This window comes from Cetorhinus maximus, chromosome 2 (genome assembly GCF_964194155.1).
Source record: "Cetorhinus maximus chromosome 2, sCetMax3.hap1.1, whole genome shotgun sequence".
In the NCBI taxonomy this organism is placed as follows: Eukaryota; Metazoa; Chordata; class Chondrichthyes; order Lamniformes; family Cetorhinidae; genus Cetorhinus; species Cetorhinus maximus.
This window is the reverse complement of record NC_135880.1, coordinates 165,783,966-165,796,204: the sequence shown is the minus strand read 5'-3', so window position 1 is coordinate 165,796,204 and position 12,239 is coordinate 165,783,966.

Sequence of the window (12,239 nt, the reverse complement as noted above, 5' to 3'; positions counted from 1 at the left end):
GTGCTCCTCCATGATGAACACCACTTGAAGGAAGCATTGTGGGAGGCAAGGGTGCAGAATGTACTCTGGGTGAAGGACTTCAATGTTCATCACTAAGAGTGGCTCATTAGCACCAATACTGACCAAGCTGGCCAAATCCTAAAGGACATAGCTCCTAGACTGGGTCTGCGGCAGGTGGTGAGGGAACCAACAAGAGGGAAAAACATACTTGACCTCACCCTCACCAACCTGCCTGTCGCAAATGGATCTGTCCTTGACAGTATCAATGGGAGTGACCACTGCACAGTTGTTGTGGAGATGAAGTCCTGCCTTCACATTGAGGATACCCTCCGTCGTATTGTGTGGCACAACCGCCATGTTAAATGCAATAGATTTCAAACAGATCTAGCAACTCAAGACTGGGCATCCATGAGGTGCTGTGGGCCATCATCAGTAGCAGAATTGTACTCAAACGCAATCTGTAACCTCATGGCCCAGCAGATCCACTCTACCAATACCATCAAGCCAGGGGATCAACCCTGGTTCAATGAAGAGTACAGGAGGACATGCCAGGAGCAGCACCAGGCATACCTAAAAATGAGGTGTCAATCTGGTGAAGCTATAACACAGGGCTACATGTATGCCAAACAGCATAAGCAACAAGTGATAGACAGAGCTAAGCGATCTCACAACCAACAGGTCAGATCTAAGTGCTGCAGTCCTGCCATATCCAACGATGAATGGAGGTGGACAATTCAACAACTCACTGGATAACAACCCTCAATGATGGGGGAGCCTAGGACAGGAGTGCAAAAGACAAGGTTGAAGCATTTGCTACAATTTTCAGGCAGAAGTGCCGAGTGGATGATTCACCTCTGCCTCCTCCAGATGCCAGTCTTCAGCCAATTCGATTCACTCCACATGATATCAGGAAATGGTTGAAGGCACTGGATAGTGTAGAGGCTATGGGCCCTGACAATATTCCAGCAATAATACCGAAGGCTTGTGCTCTATAGCTTGCCGCGCCCCTAGCCATATTGTTCCAGTAGGGCTACAACACTGGCATCTACCAGGCTATGTGGAAAATTGCCCAGGTATGTACAAAAAACGCAGGACAACCCGGCCAATAACTGCCCCATCAGTCTACTCTCGATCATCAGCAAAGCAATGGATGGGGCCATCAACAGTGCTATCAAGCAGCACTTGCTGAGCAATAACCTGCTCACTGTCACACAGTTTGGGTTCCGCTAGGGCCACTCAGCTCCTGACCTCATTACAGCCTTGGTTCAAACATGGACAAAAGATCTGAACTCCCGAGGTGAGGGGAGAGTGACTGCCCTTGACATCAAAGCTGCACTTGACTGAGTGTAGCATCAAGGAGTCCTAGCAAAACTGGAGTCAATGGCAATCAGTGGGAAAACTCTCTGCTGGTTGGCCTCATACCTAGCACAAAGGAAGATGGTTGAGGTTGTTGGAGGTCAGTCACTTCAGCTCCAGGACATCACCGCAGGGGTTCCTCAGGGTAGTGTCTTAGGCCCAACGATCTTCAGCTGCTTCATCAACGGCTTTTCTTCCATCATAAGGTCAGAAGAGGGAATGCTCGCTGATGATTGAACTATGTTCAGCATCATTGATACTGAAGCAGTCCATGTCCAAATGCAGCAAGACCTGAACAATATCCAGGCTTGGGCTGACAAGTGGCAAGTAACATTTGCGCCACACAAGTGTCAGGCAATGACCATCTCCAGCAAAAGAGAATTTAACCATCGCCCTTTGACATTCAATGGCATTACCATCACTGAATCCCCCACTATCAACCTCTTGAGGGTTACTATTGCCACAAGCTGTATTGGACTGGCCATATTAATACTGTGGCTACAAGAGCAGGTCAGAGGATAGGAATCCTGTGATGAGTAACTCACCTCCTGACTCCTCAAAACCTCTCCACCATCTACAAGGCACAAGTCATGAGTGTGATGGAAAAGTCCCCACTTGCCTGGATGAGTGCAGCTCCCACAACACTAAAGAAACTTGACACCGTCCAGGACAAAACAGCCTGCTTGATTGGCACCACACCCACAAACATTCACTCCCTCCACCACTGACAGATAGTAGCTGAAGTACGTACCACTTACAGGATGCACATCAGGAATTCACCAAGGCTCCTTATGCAGCACCTTCCAAACCCACGACCACTACTATCTAGAAGGACAAGGGCAGCAGATACATGGGAACACCACCACCTGGAAGTTCCCCTCCAAGTCACGCACATCCTAACTTGGAAATATATCACCGTTCCTTCTCTGTCGCTGGGTCAAAATCCTGGAACTCTCTTCCTAATAGCACTGTGGGTGTACCTACACCACATGGACTGCAGCAGTTCAAGAAGGCAGCTCCCCACACCTTCTCAGGAGCAACGAGGGAGGGGCAATTAATGCTGGCCCAGCTAGCGAAGATCACATCCCGTGAATGAATAAAAATAAAGAATATAGAGAAAAAGCAAAGGATGACTAAAAGACTAATAAGGAGGGAAAAATTAGAGTATGAGAGAAAGCTAGCCAGAAATATAAAAACAGGAAAATAAGGGTTTCTATAAATATTTTAAAAAGAAAAGAGTTAACAAAGTGAGCAGTGGTCCTATAGAAAGTGAGTCTGAAGAATTGATAATGGAAAGCAAGGAGATGGCAGATGAATTGAACAGGTATTTTGCATCAGTTTTCGCTATAGAGGATGTAAGCAACTTCCCAGAAGCTGCTATAAACCGGGAAATGGAAGTGGGGAAGGAGGTCAGGAAAATTACAGTCACCAGGGAAGTGGGACTGAGTAAAGTGTTGGAGCTGCAGGCTGAGAAGAGCTCGGGTCCTGATGGACTTCATCCTAAGGTCTTAAAAGAAGTGGCTAGTGAATTAGTTGATGCATTGATTTTAATTTTTCAAAACTCCCTAGATTTGGGGATGGTCCCATTAGATAGAAAGATAGCAAATGTAACTCCATTAGTCAAAAAGGAGGGAGTCAGAAAGCGGGAAACTACAGGCCAGTTAGCTTAACATCTGTCATAGGGGAAATGTGAGAAGCTATTATTGAATAAATTATAGCAAGGCACTTGGATAAGCTCAAAGTCATCAGGCAGATACAACATGGTTTTGTGAAAGGGAAATCGTGTTTAACTAACTTATTGGAGTTCTTTGAGCAAGTAACATGTGCTGCAGATAAAGGCGAACCAGTGGATGTACTGTACTTAGACTTCCTAAGGGCATTTGATAAAGTGCCACATCAAAGGTTATTGCAGAAAATAAAAGCTCATGCTATAGTGAGTAGTATATTGTCATGGATAGAAGATTGGCTGGCTAATGGGAAGCAAAGAGTCTGTATAATGGGTCTTTTTCAGGTTGGCAAGATGTAACGAGTGGCATGCCACAGGGATCAGTGCTAGTACCTCAAATGTTTACAATTAAATTCAATGACTTGGATGAAGGGATTGAAGGGAAGGTTGCCAAATTTGCCGATGGCACAACGATAGGTAGGAAAGTAAGTTCTGAAGAGCTTATAGGGAGGCTACAAACAGATGCAGATATGTTAAGTGAGTGGGCAAAGAACTGGCAGATGGAGTATAATGTAGGAAATGTGAAATTGTCTATTTTGGCAGAAAGAATAAAAGAGAAACATATTATCTAAATAGTGAGACATTGCAGAGCTCTGAAGTGCAGAGGGATCTGGATGTCCTAGAGCATGAATACCAAAAGATTAGTTTGCAAGTACTGCAAGTAATTAGGAAAGCTAATAGAATGTTATCATTTATTGCAAGGGGAATTGAACACAAAAGTAGGGAGGTTATGCTCCAGTTGTACAGGGCACTAATGAGACCACATTTTGAGTATTGTGTACAATATTATTTAAGGAAGGATGTAAATGTATTGGAAGCAGTTAAGAGAAGGTTTACCAGACTAACACTTGGAATGGGTGAGTTGTCTTATAAGGAAAGATTGGACAGACTAGGCTTGTATCCACTGGAGTTTAGAAGGGTAAGAGACAACTTGATTGAAACATATAAGAGCCTGAGGGGTCTTGACAGGGTGAATATGGAGAAGATGTTTCCTCTTGCGAAACAACCTAGAACTAGGGGGTCACGGTTTAAAAATAAGTGGGTGCCCATTTAAAACAGAGATGAGGCGAAATTTTTTTCTCTCTTCCTGAAAAGGTGGTGGAAGCAGAGTCTTTGAATATTTTTAAGGCAGAAATGGATAGATTCTTGGTAAACAAGGGGGTGATAGGTTATCAGGGGTAGGTGGGATGCAGATTTCAGGTACAGTCAGATCAGCCATGATCTTATTGAATGGCGGAGCAGGCTCGAGGGGCTGAATGGACTACTCCTGCTCCCTTAGCTTCTTCCTTGAACAGAGGCCCCAACAATCCCCATCCACCACTACTCTCCTCCGTCTGGCTGAACTTGTTCTCACACTGAACAATTTCTCCTTTAACTCCTCTCACTTCCTCCAAATAAAAGGTGTGGCTATGGGTACCCGCATGGGCCCCAGCTATGCCTGTCTCTTTATGGGGTATGTGGAACATTCCTTGTTCCAGTCCTACTCCGGCCCCCTCCCACAACTCTTTCTCCGGTACATCGATGATTACTTCGGTGCTGCTTCCTGCTCTCGTCGGGACCTGGAAAAATTCATTAATTTTGCTTCCAATCTCCACCCCTCCATCATCTTCACATGGTCCATTTCTGACACTTCTCTTCCCTTCCTTGACCTCTCTGTCTCAATTTCTGATGATAGACTGTCCACCAATATCCATTACAAGCCTACCGACTCCCACAGCTACCTCGACTACAGCTCCTCACACCCCGCTTCTTGTAAAGACTCCATCCCATTCTCTCAGTTCCTTCACCTCCGTCGCATCTGTTCTGATGACGCTACCTTCAAAAACAGCTCCTCTGACATGTCCTCCTTCTTCCTTAACCGAGGTTTTCCATCCACGGTCGTTGACAGGGCTCTCAACCGTGTCCGGCCCATATCCCGCGCATCCTCCCTCATGCCTTCTCCTCCTTCCCAGAAACATGATAGGGTCCCCCTTGTCCTCACTTATCACCCCACCAGCCTCCGCATTCAAAGGATCATCCTCCGCCATTTCCGCCAACTCCAGCATGATGCCACCACCAAACACATCTTCCCTTCACCCCCCCTGACGGCATTCCGTAGGGATCGTTCCCTCCGGGACACCCTGGTCCACTCCTCCATCACCCCCTACTCCTCAACCCCCTCTTATGGCACCTCCCCATGCCCACGCAGAAGATGCAACACCTGCCCCTTCACTTCCTCTCTCCTCACCGTCCAAGGGCCCAAACATTCCTTTCAAGTGAAGCAGCATTTCACTTGCATTTCCCCTAACTTAGTCTACTGCATTCGTTGCTCCCAATGCGGTCTCCTCTACATTGGAGAGACCAAACGCAAACTGGGCGACCGTTTTGCGGAACACCTGCGGTCTGTCCGCAAGAAAGACCCAAACCTCCCTGTCGCTTGCCATTTTAACACTCCACCCTGTTCTCTTGCCCACATGTCTGTCCTTGGCTTGCTGCATTGTTCCAGTGAAGCCCAACGCAAACTGGAGGAACAGCACCTCATCTTCCGACTAGGCACTTTACAGCCTTCCGGGCTGAATATTGAATTCAACAACTTTAGATCTTAAACTCCCCCTCCCCCCATCCCCACCCCATTTCTCCCCCCCGTCCCCCCAGCTTTTTTTTCAATAATTTATATAGATTCTTCTTTCCCCACCTATTTCCATTATTTTTAAATCTAAAACTAAAACCTTGTTAGTCTTTCCACCCCACCCCCACTAGAGCTGTACTTTGAATATCCTGTCTTCCATTCTTAATTAGCACTTTTCTTAGACAAATATCACCACCTTCAACACCTCTTTGACCCTTTTGTCTGAGACATCTTTTGATTATCTGCTCATCTCCACAATCACCACACCCTCAACGTCTCTCTCCCCACCCCCCCCCCACCCCCCACCCCCACCTTAAACCAGTTTATATTTCTCCCTTCTTCTAACTATGCTTCAGTTCTGCCGAAGGGCCATGAAGGCTCGAAACGTTAACTGATTTCTTCTCCGCCGATGCTGCCAGACCTGCTGAGTTTTTCCAGGTAATTCTGTTTTTGTTTTGGATTTCCAGCATCCGCAGTAGCTTTTAGCTTTTTGTTTTTATCCTTGTTATTATGTTCGTATGTATGTTCGCAAGCTGGTATGTTGGCTGCACTTCAATTAATGGCACTAGGACAACTGCATGATGCAATAACCACACCCATTTTCCAGGCTATCCAATTTTGTCCCTGCTGTGTTCAATTTTAATCTGCAATTAGGTGCCGAATGATTTCTTTGTCGAGAGGTAATTAAGGATTGCTCGTTGAGTGGGATCGGAAAACTTAAGTAAAAGGAGCATTGGTAACATTCTGTTAAAGTGGAGCAAGAGGTTTTAAGCTTGTGCTGTAAGAAAATTCTGTTGGTAGGATAACAAAAACAAAGGCTACGATGTCAATCGAAATTTTTAAATCAGAAATCGCAAGCACTGAGGTCCAGCAAAGGCTGTGAGAGGGTAAATGCTGGAGAATAATTTAGAAGTGATGGTGAGGTGGGATTGGGTTGTGGTTTCCTATTCGTCACCATAACTTTGATAGAAGAGCCTTGGAAACTGAAATGCTGGAAAAATGGTGATTTGGGAGTCCCCATAGTCCTTTTGACAGAAATGAGAACTGACAAGTGACAGAGCCTCCAGAAAAAAATCCCACCCAATCTTTCTTACATCATGAAGAGCAATTCACTAATACAGAGAGGTGCAGCAGATAATTGTTTTTTTAAATCTTTTTTTTATTCATTCATGGGATGTGGGCTTCGCTGGCTGGGCCAGCATTTATTGTCCATCTCGAGTTGCCCTTGAGAAGGTGGTGGTGAGATTCCTTCTTCAACCGCTGCAGTTCATGTGGTGTAGTTACACCCACACAGTGCTGTTAGGAAGGGAGTTCCAGGGTTTTGACCCAGTGACAGTGAAGGAACGACAATATATTTCCAAGTCAGGATGGTGAGTGACTTGGAGGGGAACTTCCAGGTGGCAGTGTACTATCTGCTGCCCTTGTCCTTCTAGATGGTAGTGGTCATGGGTTTGGAAGGTGCTGTTGAAGGAGCCTTGGTGAATTCCTGCAGTGCACCCTGTAGTTGGTGCACACCGCACTACAATGCGTCAGTGGTGGAGGGAGTGAATGTTTGTGGATGTGGTGCCAATCAAGAGGGCTGTTTTGCCTGGATGGTGTCAAGCTTTTTGAGTGTTGTTGGAGCTGCACTCATCCAGGCAAGTGGGGAGTATTACATCAAACTCCTGACTTGTGTCTTGTAGGTGATGGACAGGCTTTGGGGAGTCAGGAGGAGAGTTACTCATCATAGGATTCCTAGCTTCTGACCTGCTCTTGTAGCCACAGTATTTATATGTCTAGCCCAGTTCAGTTTCTGGTCAAGGGTAACCACCAGGATGTCGATGATGGGGGATTCAGTGATGGTAATGCCATTGAACATCAAGAGGCGATGGTTAGATTCTCTCTTGTTGGAGATGGTTATTACCTGACATTTGCATGGTGTGAATGTTACTTTCCACTGGTCAGCCCAAGCCTGGATATTGTTCAGATCTTGCTGCATTTGCACATGGAGTGCTTCAGTATCTGAGGAGTCACGAATGGTGCTGAACATTGTGCAATCACCAATGAACATCCCCACTTCTGACCTCATAATGGAAGGAAGATCATTGATTAAGCTGCTGAAGATGGTTGAACCGAGGACACTACCCTGAGGAACTCCTGCAGTGATGTCCCGGAGCTGAGATGGCTGACCTCCATCAACCACAACCATATTCCTTTGTGCTTGGTATGAATCCAACCAGTGGACAGTTTTCCCCCTGATTCCCATTGACTCCAGTTTTGCTAGGGCTCCTTGATGCCACATTGATCAAATGGCACCTTGATGTCAAGGACAGTCACTCTCCCCTCACCTCAGGAGTTCAGCTCTTTTGTCCATGTTTGAACCAAGGCTGTAATGAGGTCAGGAGCTGAGTGGCCCTGGCAGAACCCAAACTGGGCATCAGTGAGCAGGTTATTGCTAAGCAAGTGCCACTTGAGAGCAGTGTTGATGACCCATTCCATTACTTTACTGATGATCGGGGGGAGACTGATAATTGGCTGGGTTGGATTTGTCCTGCATTTTGTGCACTGGACATACCTGGGCAATTTTCTACGTAACTGGGTAGATGTCAGTGTTGTAGCTGTACTGGAACAGCTTGGCTAGGGGTGCGACAAGTTCTGGAGCACAGGTCTTCAGCACTATTGCCGGAATATTGTCAGGGCCCACAACCTTTGCATTATCCAATGCCTTCAGCTGTTTCTTGATATAACGTGAAGTGAATCAAATTGGCTGAGGATTGGCATCTGCAATGCTGGGAACCTCCCAAGGAGGCTGAGATCGATCATCCACTCAGCAATACTGGCTGAAGATTGTAGCAACTTTTTCAGCCTTAACTTTTTGCATTAATGTCCTGGGCTCCTCCATCATTGATGATGGGGATATTTGTGGAGTGTCTTCCTCCAGTGAGTTGTTTAATTGTCCACCACAATTTGTGACTGGAAGTGGCCAGAGTGCAAGCTTAGATCTGATCCGTTGACTGTGGGATCGCTTAGCTCTGTCTATCACTTGCTGCTTATGCTGTTTGGCATGCAAGTAGCCCTGTGTTATAGCTTCAACAGGTTGACACCTCATTTTTAGGTATGCCTGGTGCTGCTCCTGACATGCCCTCCTGCACTCTTCATTGAACCAGGGTTGATCCCCTGGCTTGATGGTAATGGTAGAGTGGGGGATATGCTGGGCCATGAGGTTACAGATTGTGTTTGAGTACAATTCTGCTGCTGCTGATGGCCCATATGTCCTCAGGAATGCCCAGTCTTGAGTTTCTAGAGGCAACTGTTTGAAATCTATCCCATTTAGCACAGTGGCAGTGTCACACAACACGATGGAGGGTATCCTCAATGTGAGGGCGGGACTTTGTCTCCGCAAAGGTTGTGCGGTGGTCACTCCTGCCAATACTGTCATGGACGGATGCATCTGGGGCAGGCAGGTAGGTGAAGATAAGGTCAAGTATGTTTTTCCCTCTTGTTGGTTCCATCACCACCTGCCACAGACCTAGTCTAGCAGCTATGTCCTTTAGGGCTCAGGCAGCTCGGTCAGTATTGGTGCTACCGAGCCACTCTTAGTGATGGACATTGAAGTCTCCCACCCAGAGTACATTCTGTGCCCTTGCCACCCTCAGTGCTTCCTCTAAGTGATGTTCAACACAGAAAAGCACTGATTCATCAGTTGAGGGAGGGCAGTATGTGGTAATCAGCAGGAGGCTTCCTTGCCCATGTTTGACCTGATGCCATGAGACTTCATGGGATCCAAGGTTGATGTTGACGACTTCCAGAGCAACTCCCTCCTGGCTGTCCTGGCTGTATACCAGTGTGCTGCCACCTCTGCTGGGCCCGTTCTGCTGGTGGGATAGGACATACCCAGGGATGGTAGTAGTGGTGTCTGGGACTTTGTCTGTTAGGTATGATTCTGTGAAGATGACTAGGTCAGGCTGTTGCTTGACTAGTCTGTGAGACAGCTCTCCCAATTTTGGGACTAACCCCCAGGTGTTAGTGAGGAGGACTTTGCAGGGTCGACAGGGCTGCGATTGACGTTGTCATTTCCGGTGCCTCGATTGATGCCGGTTGGTCCGTCCGGTTTCATTCTTTTTTTGTGACTTTGTAGCAGTTTGTTACAACTGAATGGCTTGCTAAGGTATTTCAGAGGGAATGAAAGAGTCGACCACATTGCAGTAGATCTGGAGTCACCTGTATGCCAGACCAGATAAGGAAAGCAGATTTCGTTCCCTCAAGGACATTAGTGAACCAGATGGGTTTTTATAACAATTGATGATAGTTTCACGGTTACCATCACTGAGACTTGCTTTCAATTCCAGATTTTATTAATTGAATTTAAATTCCACCTGAGCATTAGGCTGGGTCTCTGGATTAACAGTCCAGTGACATCACCATTATGCCACCATCCCTTAATTGAATATTACACAAAGATTAAATGTATTAACTGCAATAAATGAATCTAATCATGTCTGTCTTACGAAAAAATGTTGGACAGGTTGAGCCTATGCCCATTGGAGTTTAGAAGAATGAGAGGTGATCTTATTGAAACATATAAGATCTTGAGGGGATTTGATAGGGTAGATGCTGGGAGGAGGTTTCCACTTGTGGGAGAGACTAGAACCACGGACACAGTTTAAGAATAAGGTCTACCACTTAAACTGGAGATAAGGAGAATTTTTTTTCTCTCAAAGGTTAGTTAGTATATGGAATTCTCTTCCCCAGAGTCCAATGGAGGTTGCGTCATTGAATTTATTCAAGGCAGAGTTAGACAGATTTTTGATAGACAAGGGAGTCAAGGGTTATGGGGGGCAGACAGCAAAGTGGAATTGAGACACTACCAGGTCAGTCATGATCTTATTGAATGGCAAAGCAGATTCGAAGGGCTGAATGGCCTACTCCTGCCCTTAAGTCCTATGTTCCTATAACTATTGCTTTGTATGTTCACATCCTATGAAATCAAGCAAGCTAAGGGGGAGATGGTGACATAATAGTAATGCTATTGGACTAGCAATCTAGAGGCCCAGACTAATGCTCTGGAGACATGGGCTCAAATCCTACCATAGCAGGGGGTGGAGCTTAAATTCATTTAATTTAAAAAAAAATTGGGTATTGAAAGCTAGTTTCCATGTTGGTGACCACGGAACTATCATCAATTGTTGTAAAAACTCATATGGTTCACTGGTGTCCTTTAGGGGAGGAAATCTGCCATCATTGACTGGTCTGGCCTACATGTAACTCCAGATCTACAATAATTCTCACTGCCCTCTGAAATGGCAATGCAAGCCCAATTAGGGATGGCCAACAAATGCTGGCCTAGCCAGCAATGCCCCCATTCCATGAAAGAATAAATTTTAAAAAGTTAACTATTGATATCTGCCATCATCCCACCAACAAGTATTTAATTAGGTCATCTTTGGAAAGATTGAAGATTTACTAACATGAATCTATCCAGGGGAGGATTCTATTTTTACAGACGTGAATTGTCCTATCATAATGTTAGATGTAGAGCAGTAAGGACACACTGCCAAAACATAAGACACCCAGACCACTAATGAAAGTCACAAGAACCTCTATACTTGAGAGAATATCCTCAGCAGGATGTTACACTTGTAACTTGATGCAATACAATTCTAAAGGTTGCCAAGCAATATTTGGAACTTTTTAAGCTGAGATTTGAACCTTTTTCAATACTGAGAATTGATGCTTTAATCTACACATTTTCTCCTAACATTAAGGTTTAATCTGGTGTTGATTGATCCTCTTTCTGTCTCGAGTATAATATCTCTCATTTTCATAGACAGGATAGATTGTAAACAATAATTAGAAGTGATCATTCTGACAACCTAATGTCTAAATAAATAATATTTACCTTAAAATTTTAAGAATTCCACCAATTGGTGAAAACACTGACTGATTTCACCAAAGGTTACCCTGTCCCACCACCACCCCCCCACCTTAAACCAGCTTATATTTCACCTCTTTTTTATTTTGACTTAGTTCTGTTGAAGAGTCATACGGACTCGAAACGTTAACTGTGCTCCTCTCCGCAGATGCTGCCAGAACTGCTGAGTTTTTCCAGGTATTTTATTTTTGTTTTGGATTTCCAGCATCCGCAGTTTTTTGCTTTTAACCTGAATCAAAATTTTTTTTGTGAATTTTGAAAATAAGTTAGCCCCATTGTTTGAACATTCATGCAGATCCATCTTTTTCAGGGTTCAAGTATAGTGGGCGTCTTAACCAGAAACAGCTGGTTGAGATTTTCCTCAGAGATGCCCTTGTTCCACCACCAAAACATCGGTGAGATCGTGCCCCAGGTTTCCACCACATTTCTGGTAACGTCCTGATGGTGGAGTGGGAGCAACTCTAACAAAATTCACGGTCCTCATTGAGAGCCTCAGCCCTGTTGTTACAGGTTTTATTCTAACTGTCCCTTTAATTAATTGATAATCACAGCACATCTGATCTGGCTGAAATTGGACAGCTCATTTTCCACATTGCAAACAGTGCATTTAAATGTGGCAGAAAAAGATCTAATGCAGC